We start from the raw sequence: 15087 nt of genomic DNA, 5'->3' as shown, positions 1-15087 counted from the left end.
GGGCCAATTTGGTTGCTTAGGAGACCTGGCTGGAGTCACTCAGCACGCCCTGGATTTGAACTCGCAACTTCAGGTGTGGTAGTCAGTGTCAGTACTCGCTGAGCCACCCAGGCCCCCAAGTTTAATGATGATTACCACAAAACATTATTTTGATTCTTCCCTCCTTTTCTTTAAAAAAAGCAAAATCGAGGTTACAGTGAGCAACTTACAACGGAAGTGAATGACGACCATTTGTGGAGGTTTTTTTGAATGAGGGTTCATTTTTGGCAGAAATGGAAAGCTTATAATTTTTTTAAAGCACTTAGGCCTACATTAATTCTTGTTAAAAGTAGTTTAATATTTGAGCTGTAAAGTTGTTTAAATTGTTGATTACTAGATTACAGGGTTTACAGTGTTACGTCTCGTCATGACAACGAAAGTTGTAAAACTGGATATAATTTTACACAGAAAATTTTATCACACTTAAAATCATGTTAACATGCATGTTGTTTACGTCTTGTGGCTGTACTTTTGAAACTGACTATTTTAATGTTTACAGATTGGCTCCATTCATTTCCATTGTATGTGCATTACTGTAACCCAGATTTTTTGCTTCTTTTTTTAAGAAAAGGAGGATCGAGTGAAAATTATTTTTGTCGTATTCAACATTATGCCACAAATGCTGTTGATTGAGCTTAACTTGTATTGAACCTGAAATATTCCTTTAAGTGTTGTTTTGATACAGTTTAGACCTGATAACTTGCCAATTTATCAGTTCAAAGTTCAAAGACAGTCAATAATGTGCAGACATTTAAACGAACTTTGTATAGCATGTCACGGCAATGTATATAAAATACAGTATGTATAATCATGATCTTGTAAGCAGATGCTTAATGCTTTCCAAAGCCTCTGCAAAGGGCAGGAAAACTGGCACAGAGTGCTCTTCTATTGATTAATGGTGGGCAGGTGGGGTTGTTTTGGCTCTATGGCATTGCGTCTGTCTGTTTATCCACCCTCTGCTTTCAACCCACCTCACCCACTCCAACGCCTCATTCGTTAAATTTACAGCCATCCATGGACCTGGTATGCTAATGAGATCCATCCGCAAAGTCTTTGGAGGAAACTCCCACATGGTTCATCTTTAATTTTAATCACCCTGACAACCGTCATTCCACCAGCATGTAGAATCCCACCCCTTCACTTTTACCTAAAAATAAACAAGGTGGAGAAAGAGAGAGACAGATGGATGGGTGATGCTGCATCATACATTTCGGGGTGGGCACAACTGTCCAACTTGCAATAATCAGTTTGCAGACAGGACAGTCTGATGTTCTGACTATCTAAAGCAGTATTCATTGTAATCTAGCACAGTCTAACGTTTTTATTAGATATAAAAATATTTTTATATAACAAAACACATCATCTTAGTCATCATGCCACTGAATCTTTTATTAAACTCAGAGTGTTTCCAGAGTGCCTATTAAGGCCTCATCAAATCAGCAACTGCCCACGGAGGGCGCCGTCTCAGTTGAAGGGGGCTGAGAGATGGCCACTCAGTATGCACTGCTGAAGTCATAGCTAAGTCTGTTGCCTTTTATTCCGTGGCTTGCCCATCGATCCCCTGAGCTGCTCAACCTTTGTCTGGGCAGCAAAGCCTGAGACATAAATCAAGGCTGGCTACAGAAAGTTTCTCTGCAGGAATGGGCGAGAGAGTGAACCACATGGGGCTGAAACTAGGATGAAAGAGGCAACAACAAGGTGTTTTTTTGGAACAATTCCATCAGCTTTTATAATGAGTGACAAAATAATTGCTAGGTGCTCTGACGAAGTCTGGTGAGAGTTGTGGAATTTTTTTGTTTTATTTGCTGAATCTCATGAAACCTGTCAAGAATGTGTTTCAGTCTTAGTTCACCCCAAAATCGTAAAGAAAGACATACATAAAAAGCTTGCTAAAAGAAAATTAAGCCTATTTTAGGACCATTAAGAATTTATTTGCATTGTGAAATTATTTTATGGCAATTGAGAACATTTAAATCCCCAATCACTCATCACTGTAATGGGAAAAAATATTACTTACAATTGTGAAAGATAATTGTTTTAAGTGAACATTGAATTGACTTGTTTTAAGAGAATATAGGGGATACCAGGGCTTGTTGTCTCTCTTTATACTCCAGTGAATATTCTTATGGCCTTTTTCTTTATTTCTTCATTTTGAAAGTCAGTTTCTGTATTTCTGTATTTAACATTTCCACAGTTTTTTGCATAGGAAAAAATATCCTGGTCATATTTAACCCCAAATCAATAAAGAAAAAGTTCTGAAATTATATCTGCATAAAGAAAATGAAGCTTACATTTAGGAGCATTAAGATTTGTTACATTGTGGCATTATTTTCAGGACATTAAAACACATTTTTCCACCCAATTATCATTAATATAATGTGTCTGAATGTTTTACTTTTACTGTTTCCATAGTTTTCAATGATGATTCTCATTACCGTAACACTCTTTTTTTTTTTTTTTTACTGTATAAATTATGTTATACATTGATTTGTAAAATTCAGTAGTTAGTATAGTAATAATTAGATAGTACTACAATGATGTTTAAATAATTTACAATTTATATTTTTTATAAAATATATATATATTATATATTTTTTTTTGTATTGCATTAATAAGAACTGAGTGGTAAAACTGTCATGAAAATAATATTACATTGCAAAAAAAAAAAAAAAAAAAATGAATGGCCGTAAAACTAGGCTAGACATTTTTTAAATGCAAAATATACAGTTATTTCCTATTTGTTTCTTTTTATTTTGGAATATAACAAGACCAGGGCATTTTCTTGACAGAATAATCACCTTATAGTATAGGCTTTTCAGCAAAATCGTAACATAATAATTATGAAGCACCAAACAATTCATGAAACAGCAAGGTAATGTAAGGTAATGTACCAAAATACTGTATCAACCCATTGTTTTGAGCATAAAACACTGCAATTAATAAAGTGTTTAAAATTATTTAAAAAAAACATGTGACAACTTGCCCCAACATGACATTTACATTAGAAAATATGTGCTAATGGGATTAAATGTGACTTGTTGTTGTGAGATTTACTCTATTCCAAAAAAAAAAAAATGGTCCACAACCTCTTTACATTTCTTACTTTCACTGTATATCAAATTCTGCATTTACACTTCTGCTAAAAGTAACAGATTAGCTTGCACCACAACGACCAGCAACATTGTTAAAAGTCCTACCAGAGAGACTACAATGAGTGCTGTTGGATCGCACTCTGTTTATATTGTCTCACAAGCAACCTAAGGTTTTATCTCCAGGGCACCATCCGCAACACAATTCACCACTGCTGAAGCTCCAGGAGCTATAAAACCACAATTATGGTGCAAGTTGAGCTGATAGGAAATTCATTTGAGAAGCACATTAAGTTGGAATGGTATGCATGTGTTCTCTGCCCACCCTCCCCTTCCTGGTTATCTTCAGCTTTGCTCTGTAGGAAACTCATTAGCTTCTTGTGTCGGGCATAGAAATACTACTCTGGCACTCTTTGTCTCCATTTCTGAGAAAATTAATAAGAGAGAACTGACACCATTGCTGATGTGCCAGCCTCTATTCTGACAGTTGCTCCTTTTTTTCCCTCGCAAGTATCATTATTTTCTGCTGTTGTTTTAGAAATGCTCTGTGCATCTAAGGGATTGCAGTATCGATCCACTCAGGCCTGTTAAAATAAAGTCTGGATTAAATTTGCTTGTCTCTGTGTTTGTTGGTCATGCTTTTAAAAAATACTGTTTACTGTGAGGGGAGATGGTATTGAATTTTTGCTAGTGTCTTGCTAGTATATGGGGCCATTTACACAATGCACATGTTCCATCTCTATAACATGCATGGCAGAAAATTACATGGGATATCTTAGATCTTTTGTTTATATATTTATTTATGGGTGTTAACAGAGAAGCTTGTGGCGGTACACACATTGCACTACACCTTATCTTTTTAGTCTGTAATAATTCTTACTGGATACTCCAACTCTATCTATGGATGCAATACATGTTCCCCCCTGTCGCCAAAACCAGTCACGTTCCTTCCCTTCTCTGTGTGTGTGTGTGTGTGTGTGTGTGCTTGTTAACAGATAAGGCCAAGCTCCTTCACTAAAGGACAGTGATAGAGTGTCTAATAATGCATTTATAAAAGACACCATAAAAGTTATTTAATATTGTTAAAAAGAGAATATTGAGGAAAAAGGAAAATTCTATACTCAGCCTCATCTCATTCCAAACTTGTATAACTTTCTTTCTTATGTGGAACACAAAAGGAGAAATTTGGAAGAACTACTGGTCGTTCTTGCCCATGGAATAACAATGGGGACTGACGCTTTTGAAGGGCTTTAAAACGGATACAAAAGCACAATGAAAGTATCGTAAAAATGGTCCATATGACTCTTGTGCTACATTTCAAGTCTTTTGAAGCCATTAGATAGCTTTGTGTGAGGAAAGAAAAATTTAAGTTGTTATTCGCTAAAAATCTTGACATCTGTCCTAGCTTTCTTTGGCACATTCATAAGAGTGATGTAGTGATGCCTGATTTGTAAACAAATGATTCTTTTTAGTTGGATCTCTTGTTCTTTTTAGTTATCAGTTGTCTGAATCAGTTGATCCAGTTCACAAAACAGGTGTAAATGTTTCGTTCATGAATTGAACTGATCCGGTACACAAGTTAGAGTCATTCACTCAATGAACACAATGCTCAAGAGTTGACAACTAACTGAGGGAAAGATTATTAGTGAATAACGACTTAAATTTTGGTCTGTTCCTCACACAAAGCAATGGTATAACATCAGAAGACTTGAAATATTGTGCACAAGTTGTATGGACCACTTTTATGGTGCTTTTATGGTCTTTTTGTGGCTTGAAAGCCTCAGTCTCCATTCATTCTAATTGCATAGTGAGAGCGAATAGTACAATTCTTCAGTATTTCTCTCATTGTGTTCCACAGAAGAAAGAAAGTCATATGGGTTTGGGTGAGTTAATGACAGCAGAATGTCCATTTTTGGGTAAACTCTCTCTTTAAGTTAGAATTACATTTATGTCGAGTGTCCTCTGCATCTGCAGCTCCTTATCATTGTCCTCCTTTCTTACTCTGACTGAGGGTGGAGAGGGTTATTGAACTCTGGGTTGAATACCAGAGTGACTTGATGCCCTCTTGTAAGAGAGGTGATAGTGATTTTTTATTTTATTTTTTTATTTTTTTGCCAGAGCAGGTCGAGAGGAGCAGCGTCGTGGTGATATGAAACATTGATCAGCATTGATTTTGTGTGTCTGCGAGTGCACCTCCCTCTCTGTCTCTCTGTGCTCGCCTCCTTATGTCCGCCTTTCAGGCTAAGCTACGAAGCGATGTTTATTCCTCTGTTTCTTAGTGGGCGGCATTTTATCTGAACAGAAGATAGAGGAAAAATCTATACAATAGATAAATAGAAGAAAAAAATTTAATCTTCTTGGTGACTGAAGGAAGACATGGGGAGCAGAAAAAAGATAGGAAATAAAATAGAAAGGGTCCATTTTCTTCCCTCTACCAAGTCGTGCAGGTGTCCACTTAGTCTTAGTTTGTAATTCATCCTGTGGAATGTACGAGCACCATCAACACCATCCTAAACTAGACATTAATCAAAACAGTACTTGTACCGAATGTCTGCTGCTAAACTCACAGCGGTTTTATGGTTGTAGTGGTGTTGCTTTTCAAGTCTTAGGGTTTACACTGCCCCAACAAACTCCAACATTTCAAACACTGTAAAGTTAGCTGTTGGATTGAGAATGTTGGGGAACATTTGTTTTCACATTAACCCAACAAACACTAAAAGGGTTAAAACACTGAACCAACAAAACCCAAAAAACACTGGAATTTTGTGTTCATTTGGGCACCTTGGAGCAGGGACGTGCACAGACATTTTGAGGGGCAGTCACCTCAAAACTGTTCGTCGGGTGGGTGTGCGTGCGTGCATGCGTGACATCAGTTTTTTTAGCCCTGTGTTACATTTTAAATGCTTAACTAAACAAATTAATGACACTTTTATCAATGGAGTAGACAGGCCTGCTAATGTATCCAAATGTTTTGCTTAATACTTAGTCAAAAATTCTATTCAATTAATTTGTATTCATAATTATTTTCCAAAATATGCTAAAGACAAAACTATAAATGGTGGGATAATTTGCACTTTACAGGAAATTAAAAAAAATAAAATCACCTGGGTTTAGATTACATTCACTGGTACAAATTTCCAAATTTAAGGTGCGCGTTTGTCACGCTGAGAGTTTCTAAGATGGCACATCTGGTATTTTAACCATTCATGGTAAAACCATATTAATAATAAAGGAAAATCAAAACTATGGAAATAAAAACGTAATCATTTACTTTGTTAGTTTTACTAATGCCATGGTTAATTTGTGATACATGTACCATGGTTTATAAAACTATGGTTCTTACAAAAATGGTTACTAAAGTCATGGTTACTGCAGTTTTACTATAGTGAAACCATGGTTCTTTTTCATAAGGCCATGTTTTTTGTTTGAAACCATAGTTTTAAAAACCATGGTGCTTGTACCACAAATTAACCATGGTGTTACTATGGTAAAACTGTAGTAACCTTTTTTAGGCAGAATAGCAAAATCTCTGTCTCAAAAGCAAAATATTTCCAGTGCCCTGAAACATTCCCTCCCTACAAATTCCCAGAATGCACCATCATAGTTCCTCACTATGTTCCCATACTGAAAGCATCATCATGTCTTCTGAAGTCTGTCAAGTCGTTAGAAGACGAGCACAAGTGTAAAACTATGAAGTAAAAAAAAAATGTCCTCTTTAAAAGAGATGTTGTTTGTAATATCTTTAATCCATAATTACCATGAAACAGAAACTTTTAAATATTAGAGTTGTTAAAAGATCGTAAATGCAAAATAGTATCTTATACAGAAATGTTGCAACCTTGTTTTCATGTCGCAGATGACTGAGTCATAAGTGTGTTTAGTGGATCAACACCTTTGCCAGTGCCCGAATTTCTGATTCATGACATACGGAGCTTAGGTGCTGACTGAGATGCACCCTATGAATATGTGGGTAAAATATGGTTACTTATTTAAACCTTGGTAAATGTTGTGTTTATTATGGTTTTATTACAAATACCATAGTCAAATTATAGTAAAACCATGGTTAATTTTCGTAAGGGATTGATAAAGCTATTGCGAAAAAATAATTGTCTGGGAACACAAAACTACTGCGAGGGAAAGCAAAACTATTTCCTGACCTCAAAGGGGCTCCGTAGAAGAGGAAAGATGCTTCAGAGGCATTGTATTTTGATGAAAGCTTATGAAATTTAGCACAAAGCACAATGAGACTAGGAATGCATATTAAGAAATTAATTGGGTCAATTTTGATTTACTGTTGACTTTAAAAACTGCTGGTCATGAATGTTACAGGTAAGAGTCATTCTTTGGCATTCTAAGAGCATAGAAAATGTGCACTTGCATTTCATTACTTACACTTGTGGAATTATTAAATCCTGTGCTTTGGAATGTCATTCTGGAACTTCAGGCAATGGTGTCGCACTGTTGTGGGAGCCAGCGAGAGCATGAGTGTCTCGCCGCAGAGCTCAGGTGCCTGGCCTTAGGTCCCCAACTGTTCACTGGTGAGGCATGGAGGCCACAGTGCTGAAAATCCCATCAAGCTGCAGTTCCAGGTCTACGCACAAGACAGATGAAGCATTCTAGCTCATCAGGGGACATGGCCAAGCCCCGATGCCTCTGCTCTCCTTGTCCCCCCTTCCAAAAACTCCCTCAGCCTCTCTTTTCATTCACTTCTCTCCACTTCCCTTTAGGGAGAGTGTTGCAAGGCCAACAAGCCGGAACCCTATGTGCCTGGCCTTAGGGGCTGTCGCTCGCTTGTTGAATAAAGGAGCCGACTTTCTGACTGATAGACCCTCATCAGTCCATGCCCTTCGCACATTTCCTGGTTCACTGCCTTAAACAAGAATCCTTTGCTGGGCAGCCTGGTTTCAGCGTTCATTAAATCTGGTCCTTGATGTATAGCACCAATTTTCTGCCAAACTCAGGGTTTGAGCCAACTAAGCATCCCCCCAACTCTACTCTCCCTCCATTCCTCAGGTAAATCTCTGGTGCCCAGGTGAACAGGAGTATTCTAAAACGGTATCAATCACAGCAAAGGCCACTCTGCCAAGGCACAATGTTTCAATTATACATCCCTGCTCCCTATCACCCATATTACCCCATCCTGACATCCCCCACCGTGCCCTCCAGCCAAAAGAGGAGAGCTTTCCGTCTCCTCAGCAACAGAAGCCTCTTTATCTCTTTTAATTCATTTCAGGGTTATTTATAAGCAAGTCTATCATCCCCCTACGGGCTGTACCAACCCCAGAGCTGACAGATGCTGCCAAAGCCCAAGTAAGCTGCTCTCGCCTGCTGGTCCGAAAGGTATCGTCTGGAGCCTACTGAGCCCTGAGCTTTGTCAGTCTGGCGCAATGGGAGATGGACGGGTGAAAAAAGTTAAGCAGGTGCAAGCCCAGAGTCTCCTGTGTGTCAGGGTCATTTGTTACCCAGCAAGGACAGACACATTCCCCTCAGACACGACTCAGCAGATGGAAGGTCACTCTTGAAGTAGCAGAAAACCTTAGTCTGGAAGCAGTTTAATGGCCGATTTATACTTTTGCTTTAAACCGACAGCGTAGCCTCTACACGGATGCTTACATTTTTAGCTCTGATTTTGTGTGTCTGCGTCGTTCCGTGACTACTGCTTTGTGAATATGCAGGGAAAATGCCTTACTTTCTAAAACAATCATACATTTCATAAAGCAATGTAATTTGTGAATTCAAAGGTATTTATTAGTGTTGTAGCATTAAAAACAAGTTCATCTAGATACTGTATGTGAACATTTTGAGATATGTTAATATTATATATACCAATTTTACCAAATAAAAATTGTGAAAGTATCAGAGTTACATGTAAAGCTGTAAACAGATGTGGCTTTTTGTCACAAATTAGCTTGTAACTTCATGAAAAAAACTGAATATAAAAAATCAGCAGGTCTTCCCGATACAAACAAGCCCAAATACAATGTGACATAATGCAAAATCGTAAATGTTACAAGTTTGACCATTCATTTTATGTACAAATTGAGGAACAGCAGTTGAAACCATAACATTTTCACTTAAGTTGTGGTCTGTGGAAAAACTTACCAAAACTAGACTTACCATTGCTTACAAGGCATGAAAAAAAAGAATAATGTTAAAATTATAGGTAACATTAGGTTTTAGGTGTTTGTTCTGGATAAATTAAATGCCACATTAAATCCGCTTTGCCGTCATCATGACACTTAGTAAGCGACTTGTTTTCAGTCAATTGTATGCAACAATCATGGAAGACAAGACCAATCACATTTTAATATGCAACACCAATCGCAAGACAATGAAAATAGCACATTTTAAACTCTAATCTTGTATTTCTTAAGTTTTAAAAAGTTTATAAAAAACTGAAATGGACAGCATACCCAAGGCTGAAATTATCTACAAAAAGTTTGAATGAAGTCTGTACTTTCAAACCCCTGACCAGAATGTTTGAGGAATATCAATACAGCATTGCCTTGCAAGCAGTGTCAAACTGCATAAGTACTGTGTCTCTAGTTGTTATGAGAAATTAAATGCTCCCTACACACACCATCTGCATCACCCCAATAATAATAAATCGCCTAAACAGATTAGCTTATTTATTTGATTTATATCCACCATTCTAAATAAAAAGAAAATGTTATCCTTTCAATCGAATAAATTCCAACTTTACATCAGTGTAATTTTGAATGTCATAAAATTGGATAATTAATGAAACAGTCCTTCATCTTTCTCTATTGCTCCCTCGGCTAATCAATGTCACATTCAATAAGCACCCATTTATGACATTTTTGAAAGTTACAGCTTCAGAAATTACAGCTAATTTTTCTCCGTCTACTGATCTTTTTTTTAGCCACTGAATTTGAGAGGCATCACAGTCGGTGAAGCAGAGTTTCACTTCGGCACAGTTCATAAAATATGACATTACTTCAAGGTCAAGTAGCACTCGGAGCGGCTGAGATCAAGTTTCCAGCTGTAATCCCTACCTTCCATTCCCCCGAATCAAAGCTAGTTTATGGTCCACCAGAACAGCTGGGTCCTTAAACTAGAATTATGCACTGCAGAGAAGCTGGCCATTACCAGTCTCATTAATAAGCTTCGTCTTTATTATCTCCCTCTGGCCATGGCTATTGATTAAAAATTCCAAATGAAATGTGGTTGGATCAATGCATCTCTCTATAAATCATCAACTCTTACGACCAGACTACCAGAACTTAAGTTTGCCTCTCACACAAAGCCCGACAAGCGTCATTACAAGAGTCATGGATGACTAAAAATGCTAAATGTGGCAAGTAAACCACATGGGAACGACTTTCATGTGTAACTATACAGCAGGGAAAAAATCTATTAGAAGCTTGCTTTTAGCCAAACATTAGCTCTAAACTGATTACAGAAAAGACTAAGGAAATGGTTTAGCAGGGCCAAAGGAACTCTTATAAAATGTCTCCACATAGGAGTTATTATTCAATGTTCTGTTTTACGAAATTAGCTTTTTAGGTAGTGACACTCAATATTCATTAGGTTGGCAATATTAGTCTTTGCTATTTGATGGAACAGTAATAAGGAACAACGGAACATTCACTGATTTTGAAATGAAAATGTTTTTCAATCTTTCTCACATATTAACACTTCTATAATTCAGTTTGGAACAATTTCTGGGACCAAGAAACAAAACAGCTGTTGAAGTCAAAAACAAGTGAAACAACATAAAAAGGGTTAGTTCACCCAAAAATGAAAATCCTCTCATGATTTACTTACCTTTAAGCCATCCCAGATGTGTATGACTTTCCTTCTTCAGCAGAACCAAAGCAAAGGTTTTTATAAGCTCATTTCAGCTCAGTTTATCCATGCAATGCAAGTAAATGGGTGCTATCAGGCTGCTGACTGTTTTACTGTCCAAAAGGCATATTTAGGCAGCATAAAAGTAATCCACACGACTCCAGTCGATCAATTAATGTCTTCTGAAGCAAATCGATATGTTTGTGTAAAATATAAACCAATAATTAAAACTTTATTAACTTTTAAAAAATCGCTCTCTGCCACAACAGAGGAACGAATGTCACATGAGAGTTAGTTCATTTCAAACAGCAATACAGCGCTGGCCGGAAGCAACGATTTATAGTTAAAAATGTTTTAATTATCCATTTGTTTCTTATACCAACCAATTGGTTTGCTACAGAAGACATTAATTGACTGTCTGAATTCGTGTGGATTAATTTTATGCTGCCTAAATATGCCTTTTGAACAGTCAAACAGCCAACAGACTGATTGCACCCATTTAAATGCATTGTATGGACAAACTGAGCTGAAATGGGCTTATAAAAAGAGTGAAGTCAAACACATCTGGGATGGCTTAAAGGTTAGTAAATCATGAAAGAATTTTAATTTTTGGTTGAACTAACCCTTTAACAACCATTTTACTTCCTCAGTGTGGTGTATTATCAACTGAAATTAGATATTCAACTGAATATATTTAAATAAATGAGGAAACTAAAAATACCAAAAAGCCTAAATTGTTATTTGGCTACCAGATAATATTACCCAATAGCCTGCATGGCCTTGGTGACATCAACTGAAAAGGAAACTTGTTTTAGAGGCAGAGCAAGATATTACATTTTGATGAAAGATTCCAAATGCAAACATTTTTTTTTTTTCTTTGAAATAACATGAACTAATGAATCACACTTAACAATAAGACCAGGAATGGGCATTAAAGGGATAGTTCACCCAAAAATGAATCATTCGCTTAACCTTTTGTCTCTCCAAACCTGTATGATTGTCTTGTGTGGAACACAAAAGATGTTAGGTATAATGTTATCCTCAGTCACCTTTCACTTATATTGTGCACTAAAAAGATGCAAGAAAAGTGAATAGGAGGCTCACATTCTGCCTAACATCTCCTTTTGTGTTCAACAAAGTAAGCAAGTAATGAGGGTTTGAAAGAACATGATGACACAATTTTCATTATGTTTTGATTTCATGTTGACTTTAAGGTCATTTAGACATGTGGTGTGATAGAAACTTTAGTTTGGAGTGGGAAAAATTCCCACTGTTTTTTTTATTTATTTATTCCAGGTTTGAACACTATATATTAGTGGGAATAAAAAACATCTCTGGCTTAGAAGGCATATAAGGTGCAAAAGTGTTCCACTTTTTTCTCTGAATGTTTTCACTGATGAAGGCCAAAGCTTTGAAGCCAAAATGGTAGTTGGAACTGCCAGCACTCAATCTGCTTCCATTCCCTTTCATTCACCACAATACAGCAAGTGGACTTTTGGAGATCTCTGGTTTCTCCTAGGAAAGCTAGTATGTCCCAGAAGGGGGGTCTGGGAGACACAGCCAGACACTCACCTGGGAGTGGTGCGAATGGGCTTGATTCAACCTGGCACACAAACAGAACAACTGGTGGGGCTCTCTGCAGATGGGCATGCAGGTGGGCATAAGGCAGGGTAGGAGGGAGCGCAGGGGGCCTCTGCCAGGTTTGTGTCGTCCTTGTAGCTCAGACTAGGTGCATTTCTTTTTTCCAGTTGATCACATCTGGGCTGAGATCCACAATGCTTCACTTTTAAAATGGGTGCCAATGTGAAGCTGCACTGCCCTCTATGGGAGCTAAGTGTAACTGCATGGCATTGCCAAACAACTGGCAAACACTTTGTATAATACGTACTCATTTCTCCATGCAAACTTCACCCCTTGAAAATGAAGCTGTCCTAAATTTAGAGGTAATTTACATAGTTCCATGGCAAACAAATCCATTTGCAGAAGATGATAAAGATATGAACGCACAGTTGGAGTAAATGTTGAACAGATTTCATCTAACAGGTCATTCCATCACCAAGCAGTGGAACAAGTGCTTCAATTGGGTCTAAATGAGAACAGCCGTGTTGTTTGTTGTTTTTCGACACAAACGCGCTTACTCACAATGTGTCATCATGAGTCATTGAGCTTCTGCGGGTATAAACAACAGCTGCAAAAGAACAAAACTATTAATCAGACAGCAACACAATGCTATCAAAAGCCACGGTGTAATGCAGACCCTGCCCATTTCACTAAACAGGCCCTCCCACAATCTGTTTAGCCTTACTTAAAACAATATTAGAATGCTGTCTTTAATCCCAATCACTTTACATAAAAAAAATATCATCGTAGACTGGCAAAGCCACAAACAGCATTGATTTCTTAGGAATGGAATACGGCTAATCGATTCGAGTGTGTGTCTTCTGCGCAGGCTGAGAGTACAAATCAATTTTAAGGGAGGCGTCACTGATAGGCAAAATAAACCTGCTCTAAAACACAGTTAGTGACCTGGTTAGTACCAACATTTTAGAAGGTGCATACAGTGTGTTGTCTGAATCATTGTGGATATTTCAGTTAAAAAACTTGTAGCTACATCCACAGCAAATGTTTATTTGTTGTAGTGTGTAGAGTAGTGATGTCTGGTTCGTGAAAGAATCATCCTTTTGAACCTGTTCTTTTCAGTAAACCGGTGGAACCTGTATAATTCAACCAGTGTGTTTCTGACACTCCAACTTGAAATAAGCCAAGAACCGGTAGTAAGATGACCCTAGAATGTCTGCTTTTGCTAATGATTCTTTCCAATTAACCACTCCAACACGTTCGCAAGTCAGAAACAACAGTCTTGTTGCAACAGATTTTGAGTCTTGAATTTCTTATTTAAACAATACATAACTCTTTATTTCTATGGAGTCCAGAACACTGATCACCTGTCCAATTAAACAAACCATTTGAAAGCGTCAGTGCACAGGGGCGGGGCCAGAAGGATGAGCTTTGCCAGCCCACTTGCCACCACCCCAGCTCCGACCCCACTCGTGTCCTAGAGACGGTGCACAATGGCTTAACCCGTCCGTGTCGCACATGGTCCATAACAATGTTCAACACTTTGATTTTGACTTTAAAGTGAAGTAATTTCTGTGCCACTAGCATGGCCAATACCAATAGAATTACAAACAGTTTTCAAAAAATTTTCCACAAAACTTCCGCTGTCTTCCATTGGTCACCAAAAAGTTAGTCCCAGGCCAAACTCACGGCATTAGCAGTGAGTCAGTGAACCCGTGTTACTGTGTTTCGGCAATGTGTCGATAAACACTGAACCACACACGGACAGTCCTTGCAGACTATACTGATAATGAATTTGCATCACGCATACTGTGCTCGATCCGTATAACTGAAGGATACGTTGTCATTTACATATACAGTAGTTGTCTAAGCATATAAAACTATGATAGGAGAAAGCTTTAAATGTATTTCAAATCTATTAAAATCTAAGCAAAAAAACAAAAACACAACTACTACCAGAATAAACTATATTCTACCTATTAGAAGTGGTTTTGTGTAGTAATTCCTTTCCAATGAATGGCCCAAACATTTTACTGTCAAGCCACCCTTGGTCTTTGCCCTTTCCTGCTATCAAATCGATGCTCCACCTCTGTCCTGAACTCAACTCAATGATTTATTGATCCAGGCCAACCTCCATATAACCTGTAAATTACCTCAACACATTCATTCATTCAGCGCTGGACCTAAGTCTGATTCAAACTTTGATCAGGCTTAACCTGCTTTGCAATTATTACTATTCCTGTGAGGGGCTGGAGAAGGTTGGGGGTTCAATGAATCTATGGACCCATGACCGCCCAGCCTGAAATCTTTGTTTGAACTTAGCGAAGAGTTGCAGCCCAATCCACCAGCAAGAAAAATGAGATGGAGCTAGCAAACCAGCACTCTGGGTCTGCTTCGCATCACCAACCCTCAGACAATGGTTTTATGACATAAAATATATGCCAAAGTTGAATAACAGTCCACTTAAAGGAATAGTTCACCAAAAATAAAAATTCAGACATAATTCTTGATACAGCAGGCAACAAATATGGTGCCTGATAAAATTATTTTTATAAAAACAGATAGTTCCAAT

Source organism: Myxocyprinus asiaticus, chromosome 40 (assembly GCF_019703515.2).
Source record: "Myxocyprinus asiaticus isolate MX2 ecotype Aquarium Trade chromosome 40, UBuf_Myxa_2, whole genome shotgun sequence".
NCBI classification, from domain to species: Eukaryota; Metazoa; Chordata; class Actinopteri; order Cypriniformes; family Catostomidae; genus Myxocyprinus; species Myxocyprinus asiaticus.
The sequence above is the reverse complement of the archived record's forward strand: the minus strand, read 5'-3'. Positions refer to the sequence as shown.